Below are 24,459 nucleotides of genomic sequence, written 5' to 3' on the forward strand. Positions count from 1 at the left end.
ATTTGATGAGGCCAGAACGGGGCTATGAGTATTATAGTCCTTTCCAGGCTCCTGGCTTTCTGTAGAAATCTGGGAATCAATGGAGTCGGTGGGAATGCATATAGGAGACCCGGGGGCCAATCGTGTATCAGTGAGTCCCTGGGGACATCCCCCGGAGGGCGTAGAAGGGCAAAGTAGCTTCTGCATTTTGGATTCAATGGGGAAGCAAACAGATCGCAGCAAGGCTGGCCCCACTTGCAGAAGATCTTTTCCACCGTCTGTGAATTCAGGGACCACTCGTGAGGTAACAGGATGGCTCTGCTCAACCTGTCCGCAATGACGTTGGATGACCCCGGGATGTGCGTTGCTATCAGAAAGCGACCCGTGGACTCTGCCCATTGCCAAATTCTCATGGCCTCTCTGCATAACGGGTAAGACCTGGTTCCCACTTGCTTGTTTATATACCAGACTACCGACATGTTGTCTGTCTGAACTGCTACTGTCCCTAGAGGTAAGAGGGGTTGGAAGTGTTGCAACGCTAGGAACACCGCCCTCAACTCCAGAACATTTATATGTAGAGTGTACTCCGTGCTGGACCATTCTCCTTGGACTGTTCTTCCCTGAAAAAGGCCCCCCACCCTATCAGGGAAGCGTCCGTGGTTATTGTAGCTGTTGGGATGGTTAGAATGAACGGACGACCCACAGTGAGGTTCTGGTTGCACACCCACCATGAGAGGTCCCGTCTGCAAGATTCTGTTATCCTGATCTCGTGCGTTAGGGGTAGGTGTTGGAACGACCACTGCGCAAAAAGTAGCCATTGAAGAATCCTCATGTGTAACCTTCCCATAGGGACTGCAATTAATGCGGCTGCCATCAGTCCCAACACTTTTACCACCAGTTTGGCCGGGGCTTTCTTGCTGGCTAGAAGAAGTAGGACCTGCTGTTTGAGCATTGAAGCTCTTACTGGGGGGAGTTTTAGTAGTGTCTATCATGTATTTAGATCTGTTTCGATGAAGGAAATACACTGTGAGGGCGATAAACAAGACTTTTCAAAGTTTATAGATATCCCTAAGTGGGAACAAAGGCCAATTGTGTAGTCTCTGGCTTGCAATAGTCGAAGCTCGGTGGTGGCGGTGAGGAGCCAGTCGTCCAGATAGGGAAACACCCGGAATCCTTGTCGTCTCAAGTGAGCCGCAACTACTGCCATGCATTTGGTGAACACCCTGGGGGCTGAGGTGAGTCCAAAGGGCAGAGCTCGAAACTGAAAGTGACTGGTCCCCAGCCGGAAGCACAGGTGATCTCTGGACGGTCTGGCCATTTTGATGTGGTAGTACGCGTCTTTGAGATCTATAGAGCACATCCAATCATCCTTCTGTAAGAATGGAAGGATCGATTGAAGCGTGACCATCCGGAACTTTTCCTTCTTCACGAAGTTGTTGAGACGGCTGAGATCTAAGATCGGTCTCCAGTCCCCTGTCTTTTTTGGAACTAAAAAGAACCTTGAGTAAGTTCCGAATCCTCTTTGGTCCGCCAGGACTGGTTGGATGACTCTGTTTTCGAGCAGCTTTGAAATTTCTACAGCTGCTAGTTTTCGCAGACGGGGTGGCACGTCTGGAAATTTCCTTTGTAGAGGTGGTGTTGAAAAGAAGGGGATTTTGTATCCTCTGGTTATAATGCTTTTTACCCAAGAATCTGAAGTAGTTTAGCCAGGCCAGTGGGTATAAAGCTAAGCGACCCCCGACTGCCTCCAGAGCAGGACAGCCGGGCCTCCCTTCAGGAGTGCTGGAAAGGCTTCCCAGGGACGGAATCCCTGTCGCCTTGGTTATCACGGACCCCTGCCGCCGGGGCGGCGTCTTCCATTTCTACCCCCTCCTCTGCCTCTGGAGGGGGTATCACTCTGTGCGGTCTGGAAAGATCCCTGATTCTTACGGAACCACATTTTTCCGCCTCGTTGCCCTTTGGGGTACGGTCCAGTAGGAGTGGAAAAACGGACCCCGACAGCAGACAGGGTCTTTCCCTCTTGCTCGCACCGAGTGGGAGTCTCCTTAACCTTGGGCCCGAAAAGTGTAGCACCATCAAAAGGGGCATTAGCAAAGGAAGACTTGAAGGCTTCCGCAAAGGAGCACAGCCGCATCCATGATTGTCTTCGAAGAGCAATCGCTGAAGCTGCAGCTCTACTCGATCCCTCGGCTGCATACGAGATGAGCCTCATGGATGAGTTTACTATGGATGTGAGGGTGTTAAGTTGTGCTGTTACCTTATCTGAAACAGCAACATCTGTGTTACCCTGGAGGGTATCTGTCAGCTCCTTGATGAGATCCCTCTGTAATCGTGTGAAATGGGTCAGGTAGTTTAGCGAACGCATGGAAAAAGTCGTTGAACTAAAAATGCACTTCCCATATCTGTCCATAGTCCTAGAATCCTTATTAGGAGGATGAACAGATGAGGAAGACTCAGACATCTCCTTTTTCGTGGCTGCCGCCACCACCATAGCGTCGTCAGGGACTCCCTTGGTGAGATAAGATTTATCTTGGGGGGCAGTGATGAACTTGTTTGGTTTCCTAGGTACTGGCTCCACTGTGTCAGGTGTCTCCCACGCCCTCGAGCAATCAAATCCATTAATTCATCGGCGGGTCACCCAGGAGGTAGAAGGTTGAGCCCCAAAAGCCTTCAGCAGCACCGACTCGTCCTCAGAGGGGGCTAGGGACTGCCAATCACCCCTCTGTTTCAAGATCTCCAGGATGTCTGCAAATGACACATCCTCAGAGGGTAATTTGGGGACCCCTCTGCCTCATCCAAGTCGGTGTCAGACGTTAGAGATTCCTGTGGGGAATCTATGTGCCTCCTCTTGCACAACCGTTTCCTTGGGACCTCATCAGAGGGGCTTCTGGTGAGGCCTCCAAGGAACAGGGGGAACCCTCTGTGGGTGGCTGAGGCAATTGGGCTCGACGCTTGGGATGGATCGTGGGGGCAGAAACAGAAAGTGGCCCTTTTGGGGAAGGAGAAGATTCCCCTGATGATGTGGTTGTCTGTGCAGACAATACCTTCCTCATAAGGTCAAAGGCCCCAGAACCCCTGGCTAAGGGCTCCCCCGGTTCCGAAGAACACGGAAGCATCCCAGAACCAGGTGACGTGGGCTCCGACCCCGAGAACGGAGCCGAACCAGTCTGTGCCGAGGCCCCGAGAGGGAGAGTTGGCACCGACAGGTCGGTAAGACTCTCGGTCCCGGAACCGAGCAAAGACCGTTGGCTCCGCGACTCCCCTAACGGTTCCGAAGGAGTCGAAGTCAAAGGTGTCTATCGTGCAATGGACGGCTTCGGCACCGAGGGCTCCACTATCATCAGGTCCTCTTCTCCCGGCTCCGAGATCTGGATGGGTCTCGAAGGAGGACCCGTTGGAGATATGGGGAGGCCTTCTAGTTTCTACACCAACTGGGAGGAAACTGCAATTAACTTGGAAAGGGCCGTATTCTCCATGAGTTTCTGCACGACACGATCCACATCTGTGTCAGACAACGGTCTGGAAGAACGGGTCGAAGGAGCCGAAGATGGCACCGACCGAAGAATGGACGGTGGTGGCAATTCCGACACCGATTCCAAGATCTGGGGCTCAGTAAAAGATAAATGTTCGACGCTCGGCCACGGGATCTGTGGAACCGGCGAACGAACCCGAGAAGATGAACTCGGAGCCGATGACATGGGCTCCGACATCTTCGACCCCTTCGAGGATTTAGAAGCCTGATCAGACTTGTCCAAAGCCTCTTGAAAGGCCGGATTCAATAATCCTCTGTCAATAAGCTTCCTGCGTCTATCTGTCATGACCCTCCCACTAAAGGAATGACAAATAGAGCAATCCTCTTGGAGATGGAGAGGGCCAAGACAGTAGACACAGGAAGCATGATTGTCAGTAATGGACATTTTCTGCCCACACTGACATCTTTTAAAACCAGATTTGGCTTTTTCTGACATTGCACAGTAACAATGAAGATCACTACAATAATAGGTAAAAAGAAAAAAATAACTATCCTAGCAATAGATGTATACTAAACAGTTATAATATAAAACTCTCACAAAAAATACCACACCCAAGAAAAAAAGGGTTAGGCCACAAGGGTGCCTGAATAAGAAAAATGGGTAAATATATATATATCACACGCACAGCACTTCTACAGTAACTAGTAACTATAATGAAGTATTAAGAAGAAAAAAATTTGAATTCTTATCTAAAGACTCAACAAAAACTCAAGTTTCTATCTGGTCCGAGCTCTCCTCGATCCGATCTGTTGCAGCGGCAAACTAGATCTGAGTAATGGCAGGGAGGATTGTGGGATATGGGCTGGTCTCGAGCTTCTCTGAGATTCAGAGCTTTGCAATTCGGCCGACTCGGAGCCGAGGATCGGCTCCGAACCCGTGTGTAAGAACAAACGGCGAGATTGAACACTCTTACATTCACAGTTTTCAGGTCCTGCAATAGTGACAAGCAGGCAAATTCTGAGCATCTGCAAAAGGTAGTAAAACAAAAAGGGACCTGCAAGCTATGAAATAGAAAAAACATCTGAAAGCTAGAGAATGATTTGGTTACTGTCTTTTAAAATCAGTCAAGTCAGCATAAGTAGTGACCATCTCACTGAAGTATGATTACAGTAACTTTGTAAACGGATACACAAGGTGGTCAGAAATTACACTCTGACTGGACAAGAGACACCAGGAGACATTATATTCCACACAGACCAGGCTGACACCTCTAACCATGCTAGCACTCATGATGCTTTTGAGTCAGGCAAAAAAAACCCCACAGTGCTTCCCAACAGTATATGTATACACACACACACACACACACACACACACACACACACACACACACACACACACACACACACACACACACACACACACAGACACACACTTGCTGGTACATGCGTGATTTGTTTAACTGAAAGCATACGTATAATTCAAAATCTTTCAGATGGAAAAGAGAACAGAAAATTATTTTCTGATGTTAGGAGCTCTTTATCAAAGATCTGCCACTGAGGTGTGCATTCCCTTATGTACACTACCTGCCTGTCAGAGCTCCCCTGCAGCAGGTAAAACTAAGGATGGACTCCTAAGCAGATCCTACTACTACCATCACTACTGGCTGAGCCTTAACAAACAAAGAATTGCGGAAGACGTGAAGGGCAGATAAACATGGTAGTGAACTGAATGGTAAAAGACATTTTGCTCCTATGACAAAACTGTAACATTTGGTCAATAGAGAAATTTAAAAAGGAACAAGCTTCACTGCATTCATCAGCAAACTGGGTACGAACTGTAACAGAAAGAGGCTTGCCTGTCTTTTACAGCAGAAAATATTGCAACATGTCACTCTTTTAGGAAAATATTCAGTTACAAGGGTGACAACGCTACTCAGAATAACGTTTACAAAGATCTATCTGGTCAAATGTTGCACTACGCACATACATACACACACAAACACACACACAGACACACACACACACACACACACACACACACACACGCACGCACGCACACACACACACACACACACACGCGCGCGCGCGTGCACGCGTACGCACATGAACACACACACACAAACTCCACTTGATCACAGCCAAAAGGCCAAGAAGTGCTGAATGAAGTTTAAGGCATGATCATAAATAGCTTGGTTTTCGCAGCCAGAGTAAAACAGGGTGACTGAATGAATAAGGCACAGCCCATTACAAATTAAGGGCCAAGTCTGATATCACTTTAGGAAGGAAATTGGTCCACTTCTTCAGTGACAACCATTCCTATGAAAAAGAAGACAAGTCTCTTTATATGTCAGATCGAAGACATCTGAAATCTACAGGAAAAAACAAATGACAATAAGCAATAAAATCCACAAGGAAACAAGCCTAAAAATTCTGATGAGAAACTTTACTTTAGGGCATTCTCAGTAAAAGTCCACATTGTAAATAAAAACTATTCCAAATTGGAAACAACTACAAGACACTCCCTCCTCCTCTCCCAGTTAAGTTCTCCACTCCATATTCTACGCAGTCATCACTTTTGAGAGAGAAAAGGAATGGGAGTGTGAGAAAGAGTGGGATGGGGGGAGAGGAGAAAGCACATCAGAATTCTAGGCACATAAAAATGTGGATAAAATGGAGAGGGAAAAGAGGTCGACAGTGAAAAGAAAATGAAGGAGAGAAAGAGAGAGAGAGAGAGACTGGGGCACCTTAGAATTCTAGGTACTTACAAATGTAGATAATATAATTCATCTCAAAAAAATAACAAAAATACAGTTTTGTTATGAGGCACCAACTGTCCCACTATGATACACCAACATCATGAAAGCCGATGCTTCAGCAGAAGGAAAAAATGTCAGAAAACCAAGATGGCGATTAAAGTTATGTACTCAACATAACTATGCATCTGTGTTGTCCATTTTCATTTTTCTTTAATGAATGGGTTACAGATCCAATCCTCGGATTCGACTCGGCCAAATACTATAGATTCTAGATCCAACTCTTGAGCTCCTCCCTCAACCCATAATGCCCTAGTCCATCCCCAGTACCTTGGATTGAGTTTGCTGTCATAAAGTATTCATTAAGTAATGAAAAGAGGAAAAAATTAGATATTAGGATAGGGCTCAAACCTGAAACTACGGGTTTCAAAGGTCCATCAGGTCACTCCAGGAGATGACACGAAGGGGGAAGAAGGAGGGGAAGTTGAGGAAGAATGAAAATGGACAACACAGATGCATAGTTATAGTGAGTAAATAACTTTTAAATCTGATTTTGTCCTTTTCATTCTTCCTCAATGAATGGGACAGAATCCACAACTACGTAAATCTTGGGTGGCCCTCATGGAAGAATATTCCGGAGAACTACTGAAACAAAGGCAGCTCTACTTCTGGAAATTAGGTTCAGTTTGTAATGAGTAACAAAGGTATGAGCATTAGACCATGTGGCAGTTTCACAAATATCATCAATAGACGTTCTTGACCAAAAAGCAGATGAAGCAGCCATGGCTCTAGTAGAATGGGATTTAAGAGTTCGTGGTAGAGAAAGGGCCTGTTGGGAATACAGCCAGGAAATGCAGTTGGTTATCCATTTGGCCACTGCTACTGGAGAACCCACATGATATGGTGAAAAGGAGATGAACAGTTGGTTTGGTATTCCCAATTCTTTTGTTCTGTTTAAATAGAAACATAATTGTCTATGTACAACTAAAAGATGAAACGTATTCTCCTTTGAAAAACTTGGAAAGAAGACTGGTAAGTGAGTGGTTTGGTTAACATTAGACTCAGAGGCCACTTTGGGTAAGAAAGAAGGGTTGGATCGTAAGGTATCCCTGTCTTTATGAAAAAATTGTAAAGGGTTTTAGATGAAAGAGTCTGGGGTTCAGAAACACTTTTAGCGGAATTAATAGCCACTAAAAAGGCTGTTTTCAAACATAGATACTTTAAGTCAATTTTTGCAGAAGGTTCAAAGGGTTTTTGAGTCAAACCTTGCAGTACCACTGTTACATCCCAGGGAAGTGATGGATCTTTTACTGGAGGGCTAAGAAGGAAAGAAGGTACTTTTAAGAATGCCTTACATAATTTGGAAGCAGCCATTTAATAATTTTTGTCTCCTGAATGAAAATTTGCTATGGCTGCCAATTGTACTTTGATCGTGGAAAAACTAACACCTTCTTTAAAGAGAGAAGCTAGAAAATTTAGTACAGCAGAGACAGGAGCAGTAAAAGGGTCAGTGTTGTTTTTTGGAGCCCAGGAAGAAAATCTTTTCCATTTACTCTTGTAAATCCTTTTGGTGGAGTCTTTCTGTGAAGATAACAGTACGGCCTGTACTAGGGAAGAAACCTGGGATGTCTATCAGTGGAACTGGAGAAACTATGCAATTAGTCTGAGGGCTGGGATATTGGGATGCTTCATCCCTGAAGGATGTAAAAGAAGATCTGGACATGGGTCCGGTATCCAGGGAGGATAAAGAAAAAAGACCACAGGAAGAGGAACCACACCTGGCAAGGCCAAAAAGGGGCAATGAGGATTACTGAGCACTTCAACTGACTGGCTTTCTGTACAAATTTGGGGATCAGAGGTACATAGGCATATATGAGACCGGAGGGCCAAACATGGACTAAAGCATCTCTCGGTGACTCACTCTGAGGGAGAATCAGGGCAAAGTAACTGCTCCATTTGTTGTTGTGGGGAGATGCAAAGCGATCGCAGCATGGTTGGCCCCAATGGTGGAAATTTTTCTTTGCCACTGACTGATTGAGAGACCACTCATGAGGCATCAGAATAAACCTGCTGAGTTTGTCTGGTATTATATTGGTTTTCCCCAGAATGTATGTTGCTACAAGAAAGCGGTTGGATAATATCGCCTATTGCCATACCCTCATTGATTCTTGGCAAAGGGGTTAGGATCGAATTCCCCCTTGTTTGTTGATGTACCACACCACAGACATGTTGTCGGTATGAATTGTGATGGTCCCTAGAGGGACAGCATGTAGGAATGCCTGCAATGCTTAAAGGACTGCTCTCATTTCCAGGACACTGACAAGCAAATTGGTCTCTTGGGAAGACCACATGCCTTGGACCTTCCTTCTCGTTGGGAGGTGTCCATGCTGACTGTGGCCAACAAGGGAGGAACAAAAGGCCGACACAGATAAATGTCATCCGAATGGACCCACCAGTGAAAATGTTTTTTGCATTCTTGAGTAAGTTTGACTGGAAATGATAGCATGGAACCTAAAGCTTGAAGAATTAGTCTTGTAAGAGAAGCAGTATGAGAATTTGATGAACCTGAGATTTGAGTGTACATACACAGTGAGAGGGCAAGGAAGCAATCTGGGTTGTTCTGTTCAGATGGGCAGCATTAAACTCCATGCTCTATGCTGATGTCAGTTTTGATTTGGCAATGTTGATTGTTATACCTAATTACTGGCAAATCTGGAGCAAAGTGTCCTTGGACTGCTCTAAGTGATGCAAATCTGGGGTGGTCAGAAACCAGTCGTCTAGATATGGAAATACTGGAAATCCTTGTAGCCTCAGATGAGATGCTACCACTGCCATACATTTGGTAAACACCCAGAGGGCTACAGTGAGGCCAAAGGGCAGGGCTCTGAACTGATAGTGACTGGCTCCCAGATGAAAGATCAAATTTCTCTGGGAGTGCCTGTCTATTTTGATGCGACAGTATGCGTCCTGAAGATCTATACAGCAAATCCAATCATCCTTGTGTAGAAGGGGCAGAATGGACTGAACCTTGACCACTCGGAACGTTGATTTCTTCATAAATTGGTTTGATTTGCTTAGATCCAAAACTGGTCTCAGGTCCCTGTCTTTTGGCATTAAAAAGAATCTTGAGTAAGTACTGAATCCTATTTGGTCTGGTGGAACCTGTTAAGATTACTCTTTTGTCTAGCAAGTTTTGAATTTCTTGTGTTGCAGCTTCTCTCTGACTGGGTGGAAAGTTAGGCAGCTTCTTTCTTTTGGAAGTTGGAATCTGGGAAAAGGGTATGCAGTAACCTCTGGATATTATTTTTAGCAGTCAAGTATCTTTTGTTATAGCAGACCAGGCTTCTGGGTGCAAGGACAAATGTCGCTCGACTGTCTCCAGAGGTAAGCAGTCGAGCAGTGCTTCATAAGTGCTGAAAGGGTCTATACACTAAGGAACCTCAGAAACCTTGATTTTTGCGGGTTCCTCTGCAGCGGAGATGGCATCTTCCATTTGAATGCCCTCCTCTGCCTCTGAAGGAGTCTCCATGTGAATCCTGGAAAAGTCCCTAGGATTTTTGGAAGCAGATTTTCTCACCACCCTTCTGACTCCTTGAAAAAGACCACTAAGGGGAAAAAAATTGAATTCCTATGGCAGACAGGGTATTTCCTTCTTGTTCACTAAGGGTAAGCATTTCTTTTATGGAAGGGGCAAACAACATAATATCAAAGGGAGCATTGATGAAAGAAGACTTGAAAGGCTCTGCAAAGTCAGATAGCCACATCCAGGAATGCCTCTTTACGACAATGTCTGAATCAGCTACCTGTAAGGCACCTTCTGCTGCAAGAGATATTAAACTCATGGACACATTAGAAATAGAGTAGGAAGTGGCCAGATGAGAAGATGATCATTTGAAATCCTCTGCAACCATGGACTCCAGACAGACTTTGATAGTTCTTTCATCAAATATCTGTGTAGCCTTGTAAAGTGTGCCAGGTAATTCACAGACCTCAGAGCGAAGTTTGCTGAAGCAAATACATGCTTTCCAAATCTGTCCAGTGCCCTAGACTCTCTGTTAGAGGGGTGGACAGAAGAGTTCAGCTCTGCTATCTCCTTTTTGGTGGCTGCTGCCAAAAGCATTGCATCGACAGGGACTTTTTTATTCCAGTGGTGTTTATCCTTTGGTGGGTCTAAAAACTTGTCAGGGCAGCACGGCATGGGTTGAGCAGAATCCGGCACCTTCCATGCCTGGCGAGAGACTAGATCAATAAGTGCATCAGCTGGGGGAGTCACCCAAGACGTAGCTGGGCCAGAACCAAAATCTTCACAGGAGAAGGATTATCAGTGGACCAACCACCTTTCTGTTTAGGGATCTCTACAATGTCTTCAAATGAGACATCATCAGTTGGTGATCTGGGGGATCCTTCCCCTTCCTCGAAATCAGTATCTTCCATGACAGACTCCGAAGGTGAGTCTATCTGCTTCCTCTTGCATGTTCTTTTGCAGTGAACCTCCTCGGAGGGATGTTAAGGGGAAGTGTCCGTAGACAGGGGAAGTTCTTTAATAAGAACTGATTAGAAATTAGGAGGAACTGGTTGTCCTTGTGGGGTAGGTCTGATGGAATCAGAGCACTGAACCACAAAGGGTTGAAGGGTTGGATCCAAGGGAGGATTAAAGACCAGATCCCTAGAAAAACAAAGGATCCTTTCCACCACTTCAAAGGCAGACAAACCCAGAGAAGCCGTGGCCGGCCACACTAGAGCTGAACGATCCAGTACAGGCAGATCGCAACTCCGACCTGATCCGTGCTTCGAGGAGGGAAATGGACTCTAGCTGTCTAATGCCGAAGCTCCGAGGGGAGGGATGGAGCCAACATCATCTGAGTAGACCCCAGCCCCACGAATCTGATGTCAACGCTTCAGTTCTGGGATTTCCTGATCCGAAGGCATAAGAGCAGAACTAGTCAGGGACATTGTCCGAGTTGAAGAGGTAACTCAGTTGAAGAGGTAACTCTCTTCAGATCCAAAACCAGAACTCTTGGGACTGTCGGATCCTGGGGTCCCAAAACTTCAGGATTTTTCAGAGAAGCAGCTAGAATTGTGTGGGTAGTGGAAGGAAGGCTCACGGTTCCAATGGGAGCCAGAGCCAATATAACCCTCATTTGGACTGAGCTCTGAGGAACTTTCGCATCATCCTATCCACATCCTCTTCAGAAAGACTCCTAGAGGACCTGACAGAGGATGCAGTGGACTGAGGTCTGGAATGCTTTTTAGGTGTCTGCATAAAAGGGGAGTGGAGCCAAGGGGAAACAGGTTCCACCATAAACTGGGGTGAGCACCTTGGAGTGTATGATGTGTTAGGCACAGGATCCATTGGTTTTGGATCTGTAGTCTTGGTAGGGCTAGATGAGATGATAATAGGATTCAAAAACTTAAAATCAGAAAGCTTTGGATCCATGTTTTTTTGTTTCAGCAGATCAGAGGATTTCAGAATTTTATGAGGCAGCTCCAATGAAATTTTTGGAGATTTTGGAGGTAACTGTTTCCTGTGCTCTAAGGCAGCTTAGAAGATTTACTTGGGGGGATTGAGCCCCTGAAAAAGATGAAGATGTATATGTGTCAGCAATCCTTTAAGGATAAGTTTGTTAAGCCTGTCAGCAATAGCTCCTTTAAGGAGAAGCTTGTTACACCTGTCGGCATTGGCTCTTGATCTAAAAGCTGCACAAATAGAGCAGCTTGTGTTCATGTGAGCCTCTCCTAAGCAGTAAACGTATCTCCTAAGCAGTAAACGTATTCCCTGTGGGCACCTAAGTTAGGGATTTTATGCCCACAGGAAGTGCATTTCTTGAAACCTGTTGGCTTATCAGTCATTGCAGAACAAACTTAGAAAGAGAAACACTACAAAAGGAAGAAATATTCTTTTTTTCTTTTTTTAAGAAAAAATACAAGCAATGGTAAAAAAGAATACCTTGTTTGAAAAGGGTAGAAAATAAAGGGGATAGACAGAAAAGTACCAATAATGGTACTTGAAGAAGAATTACTATTACAATTGTTGAAACGCCTGATGCAGAAAAAACAATAAAACTACGAGTGAGGTTGGAAAAAGTAGAGGTATAAAAAAGAATTAAAAGGAAAGAAATATATTCCAAAAAGAAGGAGAAAACTGCACTTACAGTAAAGAAAAGTATTAAGCAAATGCTGCGAGACAGGATCCTACATCCTACCCAGATGGTAGCAAACGAGATCTGGGGTACTGGGGATGAGCTAGGACATTATAGGTAGAGGGAGGAGCTCGAGAGTTAGTATGCGGCTAAGTCAAATCCGATGATCAGATACATAACCCGTTTATTGAGGAAGAATGAAAAGGACAATATCAGATCTCCTTTTTCTTCTTTTTTGCAGGGGTAGGTAAGCCTCCCACACCCCCAGAACTTATAAATACAGACTCCAAGGTCACACTTACTCAAAGCAGTGAGAAATTTCCCTAGAAAGTGAATCATTGCTAGCCCACAATTAGAAACTGCTCTGGCAATGACTTCCTATGGAGAAAAGTGTTCGGCCTTATGCTGTTCTTTTTTATCTGCAAGCTACTGAAGCTAGATGAATTTCTCCTCATGATTGTGTATGTAAGCCAAAAATTACATATCATCACATCTTAAAGGTCCACACACACATACAATTATAGTTAAAATAATTGGTCTCAAACAGTATCAAAAAGTAAAAATAAGCTATGTACTCACTTTAACGTTCCATCTGAGTAGTTGTACATCATTTGTCTTCGACCTGTGGGTTTCGGATCCGAATCGGATCCAACACGGCTGCATTTTCCAGCTGCAGATCCGAGCTCCCAGGTCTTCCCCTTACCCATAATGTCTCATGTCTCCTTCCTACATTCAGATCGAGTTTGCTGCTAATCACCTAACACATACCTGACCCAACAAGACCCCATCCTTACTGAGCAATTCTGGAGTAGTCGTACTTTTACTTGTAAATGGTCAGTACCAAAGTGACAAGGTTGGGGGAAGGGGGGGGTGAAGACAAATGAAGTACAACTACTCAGATGGAACATTACAGTGAGTACATAAGTTCTTTATCCGAAGTAGTTGACTTCATTTGATCTTCAACCTGTGGAACAGGGACCCAGCTACCAAACACCTGGGTGGCCCTCATGGAAGGATATTCCAGAGCACCGCGGAACCAAAGGATGCCCTGTTCCTTGACACAATATCCAACTTGTAATGCAAAATGAAGGTATGAGATGTGGCCCATGTAGCTGCAGAACAAATATCATCCAGTAACACTCTAGACCAAAAAGACACTGAAGTAGCCATAGACCTGGTAGAATGCTCTTTTACCTGACCGGAGGGGGAATTCCTTCAGAAGAATACGCTCAATTAATGCATTGGTAAATCCAACGAGCAATTGTCTCTTTAGAAATTGGTTTCCCTAGGAAAGGTCTTGAGTAAGAAACAAACAATTGATCTGATTTATGAATTGCTTTAGTCATGTGCAAGTAAAATCTCAATTGCCTATGAACATCCAACAAATGCAATTTATATTCCCCTTTATTTTGAAAATTTGGGAAAAACACTGGTAAATTAATAGTCTGGTTAATATTTACCTCTGATGCTACTTTGGGAAGGAAGGAAGGGTTAGTCCGCAAATAAACTATCTTTATGAAATATCATATATGCAGCCTTGATGGATAGAGCTTGAAGTTCCGACACTCTCTTGGCAGAAGTAATGGCCATCAAAAAGGCAGTCTTCCAAGACAGATACTGTAAATCTACCGAAGCTGCCGGTTCAAAAGATGGGGAGACTAATGCCTGGAAAACAAAGGTAAGGTCCTGGGGGGAGTGGGATCCTTAACTAGAGGTCTAAGTAGAAAGATACCTTTAAGGAAGGACTTGTAAAGTTTTGAAGAGGCTAAAGAAGACATGTTTTCCCCACATGAAAATTAGAAATGGCAGCCAATTGAACTTTCAATGTGGAGAAACTGGCCCCTTGATAGAAAATTCCCACCAGAAACTCTAGTACTGCAGACACTGGAGCTGTGAAAGGGTCCACGGCATGCTGTGAAGCCCATCTAGAAAAACGTTTCTATTTGCTAAGATACACCTTTCTGGTGGAAGACTTGTGAGCCACCACTAAAATAGCCTTAACTGGAGAAGCTAAACCAGGAGTCCTAACAATCATGGGAACTGGAGCAGCCAAACAGTGAGCTTCAGACTGTCCAGGTCTGGATGAGGAATCCCTGAAGGATGAGAGATAAGAACTAGAACTGGATCCAATGTCCATGGTGGAACTAGTAGATGAGACCACAGGAAGGGGAACCAAACTTGACGATGCCAGAATGGGGCGATGAGGATCACAGTGCTCCCCAGCCTTTATGAAGAAACTTTGACATGAGGGGTAATGGAGGATAAGCATAAAGAAGTCTGGAAGGCCAAGCATGAATTAGTGCGTGAATAGTACTGAATTAGGGGCTTCCCCTGAGGGGGGGTACAGAGCAAAGAACTCGTTGCATTTCGCACTGGAAGGAGATGCAAAGAGATCGCAGCAAGGATGACCCCACTTTTGAAAGATCTGTTCCGCTACTGAAGGATGGAGACCACTCGTAACACATCAGGATAGATCTGCTAAGCCTGTCCACTAGAATGTTGGACCATCCCAGAATGTGTGTTGCCACCAGAAAACGCCCGGTGGAGATCGCCCATTCCAACACTCTCATGGCTTTGTGACAAAGGGGATAAGATCTGAGTCCCCCTTGTTTGTTGATATATGAGACCACTGACATATTGTCTGTCTGAATTGCGATATTCCTAGAGGAAGATGAGCATGAATGGCCTGCAACGCAAGAAGAACCACCCTCATCTCCAGGACGTTAACATGCAAATTGGTCTCGGATGGGGACCATGTGCTTTGGACTGTCTTTCCCAAGCAATGCCAGCTGGGAGGTGTCCATGATCACTGTGGCTTTGGAAAAGGCTGGAGGAAAAGGACGTCCCTTCAGCAGGTCTGGGGACTGAATCCACCACGAAGTGTGTCCCTGTACACTTGGGAGATTCGAATGGAGTGAAACAAAGGTAGATCTAACACGGACCACTGAACTGCGAGAGTCCACTGGAGAATCCGCATATGAAGGCGTGCTAAAGGTAACAGGTTGATTGTGGCCTCAAGACCCCAATGCTCTTAGAATTGTTTCTGCTGTCAGAACCTGGACTTGAAGGACATACAGGACGTGCATCTTCAAACTGCGTATCCTGTCCGGGGTGAGGAAAACTTTCATTTCAACAGTGTTCAACCGTGCTCCGATGAAGTCTAGAATCTGAAATGGGACCAGTGAAGATTTGTTTTGGTTGATGGTGATGCCCAGCTTGTTTGCTAGATGAAAAAAGTCCCTGGCCTGACAAAGTAGATGCTTGGAAGGGGTAGCAAAGAGCCAATCGTCCATGTAAGGAAAGACCTGAATACCCTGAAGCCTCAAGTGAGCCGCTACTACACCCATCACCTTGATTAACATCCTGGGGGCTGTGGTGAGACCAAAGGGAAGGGCTCTGAACTGATAATGACTGACTCCTAGCTGGAAGCGGAGGAATCTCCGAGAGCGCCTGTCCATCTTGATACAATAGTACGCTTCCTGAAGGTCTATCGAGCACATCCAATCATTCATCTGCAGATAGGGCAGGATGGAAAGAAGAGTGACCATGCGGAATTCCGTTTTGGCTACTGACAGGTTCAAGGTGGACAGATCCAAGATAGGTCTGAGGTCCCCCATTTTCTTCAGCACTAAAAAGAACGTGGAGTAAATGCCTGATCCGGATTGGTCTGGGGGGACAGGTTGGATGACCCGTTTGTTTAGCAGTTTTTTATTTCTAGTGCTGCTTCCTCCCTTTGCGTGAGTGGGACGTCTGGGAGATGTTTCTTCGGTTATGGTGGTTCTTTGAATGGGATGAAATATCCTCTGGATATAATTTGCAACACCCAGCAATCTCTTGTAACGGACTCCCATGCCATTGGGTGTAGTGACAGGCAACCCCCGACTGCCTCCAGAGACGAGCAGTCAGGCAACCCTTCAGGGCTGCTGGCCGGGTTTCTCTGAGAAAGGTTCTCAGGATCCAAAGTTTCTAGGACCCCTTTTGCCTCTAGGATGGTATCTGTCGTAAACGCTCTGCCTCTGGGGGAAAGGTAAGTCCTGAGTGTCATGGGAAAATGCCTGAGACTTCTGGAACCACATCTTCTTCGTCCCTCACTGATTCCTGGAAAAGGATCTTTGAGGGGAGGAGAAGCAGATTCCAATGGCAGACAGTGTCTTCCCATTCTTCTCACTCTGGACCAGAGTCTCCTTATCAGATTTCCCAAAAAGGGAAGAACCATCGTAAGGGGCATTTGTGAATGACACCTTAAAGGGTTCCGGGAATTGACAAAGGCGGAGCCAGGTGTGCCGCCTGATGGCAACACCCATCCCGGCAGCCCTTGCAGCTTCATACGTAGCATACGAGAGCAGGCGCACAGACATATTTGAAACTGCTTTAAGAGTGGCCATTCGCGTGGAGAACTTCTTTTTGTCCTCCGCCAACATGGACTCTGGGGTTGACTCAAAGACTTCCTTGACCAAGTCCCACTGTAATTGAATGACGTGTGCCATGTAGTTCAGTGCCCTTACCCAAAACGGTCCATCGCCCTTGATTCTCGATCAGGAGGGTGAACTGTGGAGCTCTCCTGTGCGAGCTCCTTCTTGGAGGCGGCTGCCACAACCATAGCATCCACTGGGGACCCCTTATTCCAGCACGTCCTGTCTGAAGGGGGACTCAAGACCTTGTCCAGGTGCTTAGGGATAGGCTCCACGGTGTCCGGTTCCTTCCATGTCCTAGATGTTATAAGGTCCACCAAAGGATCCACGGGGGGGGACACCCAAGAGGTAGATGGGCCTGTACTGAATGCCTCCAGGAACACTGACTTGTCCGAGGTCGGTTTTGGGGCAGACCATCCCCCCTCTGGCAGAGGAGTTCCATGATGTCTCCAAAGAAGACATCTTTGGGGGGTGACCTTGGGGAACCTTCCCCCTCCTCCAAGTCAGTGTCTTCGATGAGGGACTCTGGTGGAGAGTCCAAATGCCTCCTCTTACACATCCGTTTGTGAGGGACCTCCTCAGTGGAACTCTCTGGAGAGGACTCACAAACTTCCTGATGTTCCCATAGGGGATCCTCCTGAGGCAGAATGGTCACAGGCTGTCCCTGAGACGGCAAGACGGTCAGAACCATACCCAAAGCCGAGGGGGTCTGGACGGAGTTTGCGGATGAGATGGTCAATGGTCTCGAAACTGAGAGAACCCTCTCCACCACGCCAAAGGCTAAAGGGGAATGAATCTCCTGGGAGATACCAGTGGGGGGCCATTCCCCTCTGATCCAACAAGGGACTCAGAGCTGAGGCTCTAGGAGAAAAGACGCCGAGAGGGATACTGCTCTCTGAAATGCTTGGAGCCAACAGCAGCGCCTTGGATCTGACCCTGAGACTACGGCTCCGAGAGCTCGGATCCGAGCCAGTCAGATCCAACACGCTCAAGGCAACGGCCGGCATTGAGGTACATGGAACTGTCTGCGATGATCCCTCAACCCTGAGAGTCCTTGGATCGAAGGACTCCGAAACCAATGGTCGGATCAGAGAAGGGGTTATAGGTGAAAAGAAAGGCTGTGAGCTCCCCCGTCCAGAGGGAGAGGGTGCAGGCAAGACCCCCATCTGGATTTGGGTGTGGATAAATCTCTGCATCATCTTGTCCATCTCCGCTTCGCTCAAGCTCTGGGTGCAGTGGGAAGAAGATGCCACCAAACAGTTCTGGAATGCCGGAGGGGACAGAACCTAACTGGGGACCGGACAGGGGTTTCCTCTGGCTCAGGGGAGAATTTGGGAGACTGTAGCCGAGGAGACCCAGGCCTGGTCGGTGGCAGACCTGCCTGAACCGAGTGGCCGGGGGACCACTTTTGCGGCTTGCCCTTCTTGGCCTTCTCTCCCCCCTCAGACCTCTTGGCGGGAGTTTGAGACCCAGAGGCCGGGGAGGAGAAAGAAGATGCAGCTACTGCTGTTCCCCCAGAGGGGGATGGAAGTACTACTGTCCCCGAGGAGGGAAGTAGGCCTTTTAGAATTAGTTTGTCCCTCCTGTCCTTCAGTGCTCTGGGGTTGAACCCAGTGCAGACTGGACGGGAGGTCTGAAGGTGCTCTGCTCCCAAACAGACCACACACAGATAGTGGCCATCCACTGGGGAAAGCTTAAGGCGACACTCTGTGCAATTTCTGAAACCTGATTTAGGGGCTTCTGACATCACTAAACAGGCCCAGACACACTCACTCACACGATAGAAAAGGCAGAAAAGAAGCGGAAAGAAAAACTTTTTTTTTTTGACTAATGACTGTCACGGGGAGGTATAGAAAAAATAAAGAAGGGAAATAGAGACAGATTATCACCAAAATTTTACTCACAAAGATACAACTAACGCTAAGAGCTCGGACCATGCTTGTTGCTTCACTAGCGGCAAACAAGATCTGAAGCAAGGAAGGAGAGAGGGGGCATTATGGCTAAGAAAAGGAGCTGGGAACTCAGATCAGCAGCTGGAAAATGTGGCCGTGTCGGATCTGATACCCAAAGGTTGAAGGTCAAATGAAGTCAACTACTTCAGACTACACATTCTCCCCTTTTTTAAATTATGTGCCATTCTCCACACTTTAGTGATTTGAGGGGAAGGGGTAAAGTTCCTCAAGTCTACTAACCGATTATTTGCTGCTGATCACAGAATCTTCTTGCAGATCTACCTTATTCGTATGACTGTGAAACAAGATCTTATACAACTCTCCAACTAACAGTAATCAAGGATAAAAGGTGAAGATGTTTGATTTACTTTATTTTTTGTTGACTGGACTAGTCTCACTAGGCTAGTAGCCTCATTTCAGGGGACAGCCATGGTAGTATTAATGTTACTAGGGGAAATTTGGGCAGGGCATTCAGGAATGTCACCAGGGGAAATTTGGGCAGGGCATTCAGGAATGTCACCTAATGTTTCAGATAGGTGCTGTGGGATCTTTTTCATCCACTTAAGCTACCACCAACACAGGTAGATGGGAGCCTCAATTTAGCATCACATCCAAAGGATGACACACTCAGGAGTGCAGCACCCCCCTTATACTGCATTGTAGTGTCAGCAGTCTTTCTACCTGGTGTGGGAATAGAACCCACAGCCTTCTGCACCAAAGGCAACTGTGCTATTTGTTGCCCTACTGACACCACATCACATAAACCACACTCTGAAACAGGATCATCTAAAATAATGCATTACAAATTCCATCTGCTATGGAAGACAGACTCTGCTGTTAGTACACTATGCAACAGTACTCTAAAATCCTTTTAACTGCAAGCGGATAGGTGAGAATTTTCCATGTTCTTACATTAGCAGAAGGAAATGTTCAGCTTAAGTTCCTTCATCAGGTAGATTTCCAAATGATGCATTAGGCACAATTAGTTTTAAAGAGGCATCTTCCACTAAATGGTGAAATGTCACTGATGTCAGTTATGCACTTTGATTTTAATTTCTGCAACTTCTTCTTTGCTTCATGAATGCTCAGTACAGTGGTGTGATGTACGCCAGATTCCAAACTCCAAATATCAACATTACATCACATCTATTTTATCTGACAACTCATAAAATCTGACATAGCTTTCCCCTCTGCTGAAAAACCTCTAATCATGAGGTGGGTGCAATGTTTGGATGGCCCTCACAGGATCTACAGGGGCATGATAAGGGCTTTAAACAATTGTTTTACTGATGTATATATGGAGCCATGATAGGAACTAAAGTTCACGTCATTGAAGCAAAAAGTACCATCTTCCTCCTGTACAAACTGAAGAAAACTTTTTTTTAGGCTGTAATAGGATTATAGGAGGTTACTATGATAATGTCCCAACAGACTTTTTAAGCCTAGCTATTCACACCACAATTTTCCAAATTATCAGTGTCCAAGGACTAGCATGGTTTTGGCATCTGCCTGTGCTTAGGGCATCTACAAGCTGTCCTTGTCCATAAGGGACACAGGCAACAAGCCAGGGTTGAATTTGCAATTTCCCATACAATGGACAAAACTGCATTTGAGTTTATTTTTTTTTTAAAGAATAGCTCTGCTTCACATGAATGAAGAGTCTGTTCCAGAGAAGGGACACTCTCTGAGACACATGCCTGTCCCTCCAACATGTTTTGTTTATGTCACAGTTGAAGTTTAGATCCATAGGTCTAGTAATTCTAGTGCTGTTTGTATTGCAAATATGTAACTGATCCATCAGAGCTGGGTCAGAATGTCTTGTAGGTTAAGCACAGACTGTGAGGTTTGGAGTAAGCACAGACTGCCCCACAGTAGTCTGTAGGAGACTAAATATAAGCACAGCGCTTTGAGGCAGTATCCTTAAGACACGTTATTTACACCCTGCATTTTTTAAGTGAGAAACCTTTGTGGCCGCTCCAGCTGTTGCAAACGCCTGGTGAGGTACATGCCAAAGAGTGCACTGCACTCGACTACTTCTCAAATGAAAGATGAGTATAATAGGTTATGATTTCTTTATATCTGGATGTCATGCCCTCACTTACAAGTTGTGCTACATAGGATTTTCTCATCACCATGGACACATGCTGATCAAAGTTCAGGACACTGTTAACTGAGTTCCTAAGTCCCTTACCACTGGGTATACTCTTAGGTGAGTTTTACCAATGTTGTAATTTGCAGGGGTGGCTGTCTTCCCAGAAGGGTATAATTGTGCATTTTTTGTATTGAGTTTTAAGCCACAGCTCTGGCACCAGTTGTTTGTCTGTGTCATGTCCTCCTAGATGGTATCTACATCTTTGTGTGATTCAGTGATTGTACCCAGTGTGTAGTCATCAGCAAATCTGGTCAGCCAAAGGCCCTCTACATTTGCCTTGACTTCAGAGAAGGATATTATGAAATGGAGAGAGTCTTGTGGGACATCACTAGTAACAGACCTCTTGGGGGAGATGGATCCATCAGGTGATATAGCAATTTATGCCTAAATTTGTGAGTTTGTCTACAATACTAGAGTAATGTATTATGTCAAATGCCTTTGTGAGGTTGAGGTAGACAACATGTACCATTTTGCCCTCATCCATGGCTCTAGTGGCCTTCTCGAAGAAGTCCACAAAAGACTGTCTAGTTGATGCCTAGCCAGTAACTGGGCTCCTGTCAGGGATTATGTGCCACTGGTTCATAAGTAAGTGACAGACTATCAGTCACTACATTACAAGTCTAGCTAATAACCAGAGGTCAGAATCAAACTCTGTACTTTGTAGCTGTGAGGTAAAGACTTTAACCATAAAGCCAACCCTGACCCACTCCCAGGAGTTTTTGCAAACCCTTTAGACGGCTGCACATTAAAACCATCAGCATGGGAGGTAACTGCATGTTCATGTTGGCATCTTTATTATGCCATGTAAAAACAGCATTATGTCATTAACTTTACAGTGAAAGTTAAATGAGGCATCTTCCAGTCCACATATGTTTTTTCTAGTATCCACAATACCTTTTCACATTTTGCTTCATGGAGAAGGTGAATAAAGATCAAACAAGTTAGTTACAGTCCATGTTGAAAAGCCAGTTTCAAATCCATGAGGTGTATGTGTTTTTGACAAACAACAATTTCTATGATTCTGTGAAGTAAGTGAAAAAGTCTTTAGAAAGCTCCAGAATGTCTAGTTCCTTCAAAGAACCTGTAAAGGCAGAATGCCTGCAGACGTTTCTTTACAATGTATATCCACTTTGCAAGAACACGCTGTTTTCCCACATCTTTAACTTTTTCACAGATTCTGTTGTTTTTTTCACTTGCTCTGTTACTTTAACATTATGAAAAAAATGGATATTTCACATTTTCATGTGGACTTGGGTTGTCTGGTACAGTACTCAATGGTTCAAAATAAGGTATACCAGAAATTAGACCAGTTTCACTGTTTAATGTTTGCCTTTCCTTCACACCCAAGGATTTCTTATTTTGTTGGAAATGTCGCTTTCTCAGGCCACATATTTGATAGTTTCAACTCCCTTCAGACAAGGCATTCATGCAGACAGTACACAGGGACATTGCACATCTATTTCTCATTGTCAAGGACATTCTGTATCACTATTAGCTGTAACTGCACAATCACAGTGCCTGTTATCTGTTACAATAAACACATTCCTACCACACTAGATGATCTGTTAGAGGTCCATCCTTACCACACCAGATGATCCGTTAGAGGTCCTTCGCTGATGAAACCCTATAAAATATTATTTTCCCACCAATCAAAGTTCACAGTTTTTAGTAAATCCTTGTTCTGGGAACATCTGCCCACTTGTCTGATTCATGGCATGACGTAATGCACTGGCTACAAAGAAGTGCTCACCCCTTTCCCCACCAGTTTGTTCTATAGCCACCATCAAGCACAGATTTTCAGGTAAAAAAATAACAACACAGGTAACCAAGTGATACAAGAATGCATACTTGCTCAACTTACGGGAAACTCCAAAGGGAGAAGCTGATGAGAAGACCATCTGGGTGAGACAGTATTCCTGATCATCAAAAAGGGACTTCTAGACAATTAACTGATGTGGTAAGAAAGTATGGCTGGGTGAGTAACTTGCTATAACAGTAGTTGTCCAAATATGGGATCACTGTTACTGTATAAATCCTAAACCATAGGAATTACCTAAAGGTGGACATCCTCTCTTTCGATCTGAATTATAGATCTTTATAGACATTCCCAGTACACTGAATTCCTTCTCCACACCAAGCATTGCCTCATGCATAGTTCAAAGTAACTGGCCAAATTCCACTCAGCCTCATCATCTCCAATATCTTACCAAATGTGGTATCCTTAGAAAGGGACTGCGGGAAAACCTCTCCTTCATCAGGATCTGTGCCTTGGGGGAAGACTCCAAAGGGAAGTCTAAGTGCTTCCTTTTGCACACCATTTTCCTAGGAAGGTTTAGAGGGGAATCATCTGAACTCTCCACAAAAGGAGGACGCCCAGACCTAGGGAGTATGGATAGTGTACAAGGACCATTGTCTGGGGGGGGTGTCAAGGCTGATAAGAAGTGGAAGGGTTCAACTTCTGTGGTGTTCAAGGGAGGAGCCAACAGAGTAAATGGCTGTTCTTGCCTAGTGGACCTAGTCTGGTCCCCTTGATGTCAACAATTCCACCAACGTAACTGGGACTGATGCCATCCATTCCAATCAGGTAGCTACTAAATCAAAAGGGGAGTGACTTTGTTGCCAATGGTCAGCCCCAACAACTCCAATACCAATGCTGTGACAGTGGTCTTCAGAACTAAAGGACTGAATGCCAAAAGTGTTAACACCTACAAAAGAGAAATAATGTCAGGTGGGACTTCTTCTCTTGCTGCTGGAGACACAGAGGGCAAAGAGAATCACAAAATGAAGTTAAGCTTACATGAATGCTGACAACATTTTTCTTGACTGAGGCTCCAAAATGACATTTAGGGATGAAAGTAAGCAGCAGAAGCTAGTCTAGAAAACAAACAAAAAAATGGGGTAACTCGTGACTTGAGGAGAAGCTTCCCAGTCTCCTCCTCTGAGCAGAGTCTGTCAGCCCTGAGGAATCCTGTCAAGATGGTGAGGTGGAGTGTGAAGGAGGAGAAGAAACTACTACAATGGGAACTTTGGCCTGAAAAAGTTTCTCCAGTATGGAATGTTTAGTTTCCTCAGTTCTTCATTTCTCCTTCTACTTCTCTCGTCTCTGAGGACAGTCTTTCTTGCATCATTATCTGACTATAATCTAGTCAATGAGTAAGACTATCAAGAAACAAAAAACACACACCTATCTATCCTCAGACAATAAGCAAACATTTCCCTTACTTGAGGAGACCCACAGATGTCTGTGATGCAATAATGGTGGTAACAAGATCTAGAGAGTCGGCAGGCAGAAGTACATTAGGGAACATGGGGTGGGGCTCAAACTGGCTAAAGATTCATTGCTGATGAGTGATGGATACATTCAATGGCCAGTCCAAGGTTTTATCTGTCCAGACAATATCAACTTAAATCTGTACTTCTATTCATGCTAGTGTAATGGCAAGAAGGTGTTCTTAGAAAGTCAAGGCAAATACTGAGTAAGTTGTTCTTATGTCTGTCAATGGTAAGTCTTATAGGTAAATTACTGATACAACAGTGTCTCCAAGTAAGTCTATGTTGCTTATCATATTATCAGCTGTTGACATGCTTTCTCAAGCTGT

The 24,459-nt window shown here is 45.1% G+C and overlaps 1 protein-coding gene across 1 annotated transcript in view; it reads right to left on the reverse strand.

Annotated features, from left to right (window-relative positions):
* Positions 1–24,459, reverse strand: part of CDH2 (cadherin 2) — a 1,080,070-nt gene that overhangs the window by 153,867 nt on the left and 901,744 nt on the right. The window lies entirely within an intron of this gene.

This window comes from Protopterus annectens, chromosome 3.part0, assembly GCF_019279795.1.
Source record: "Protopterus annectens isolate FY-2018-M chromosome 3.part0, PAN1.0, whole genome shotgun sequence".
NCBI classification, from domain to species: domain Eukaryota; kingdom Metazoa; phylum Chordata; order Ceratodontiformes; family Protopteridae; genus Protopterus; species Protopterus annectens.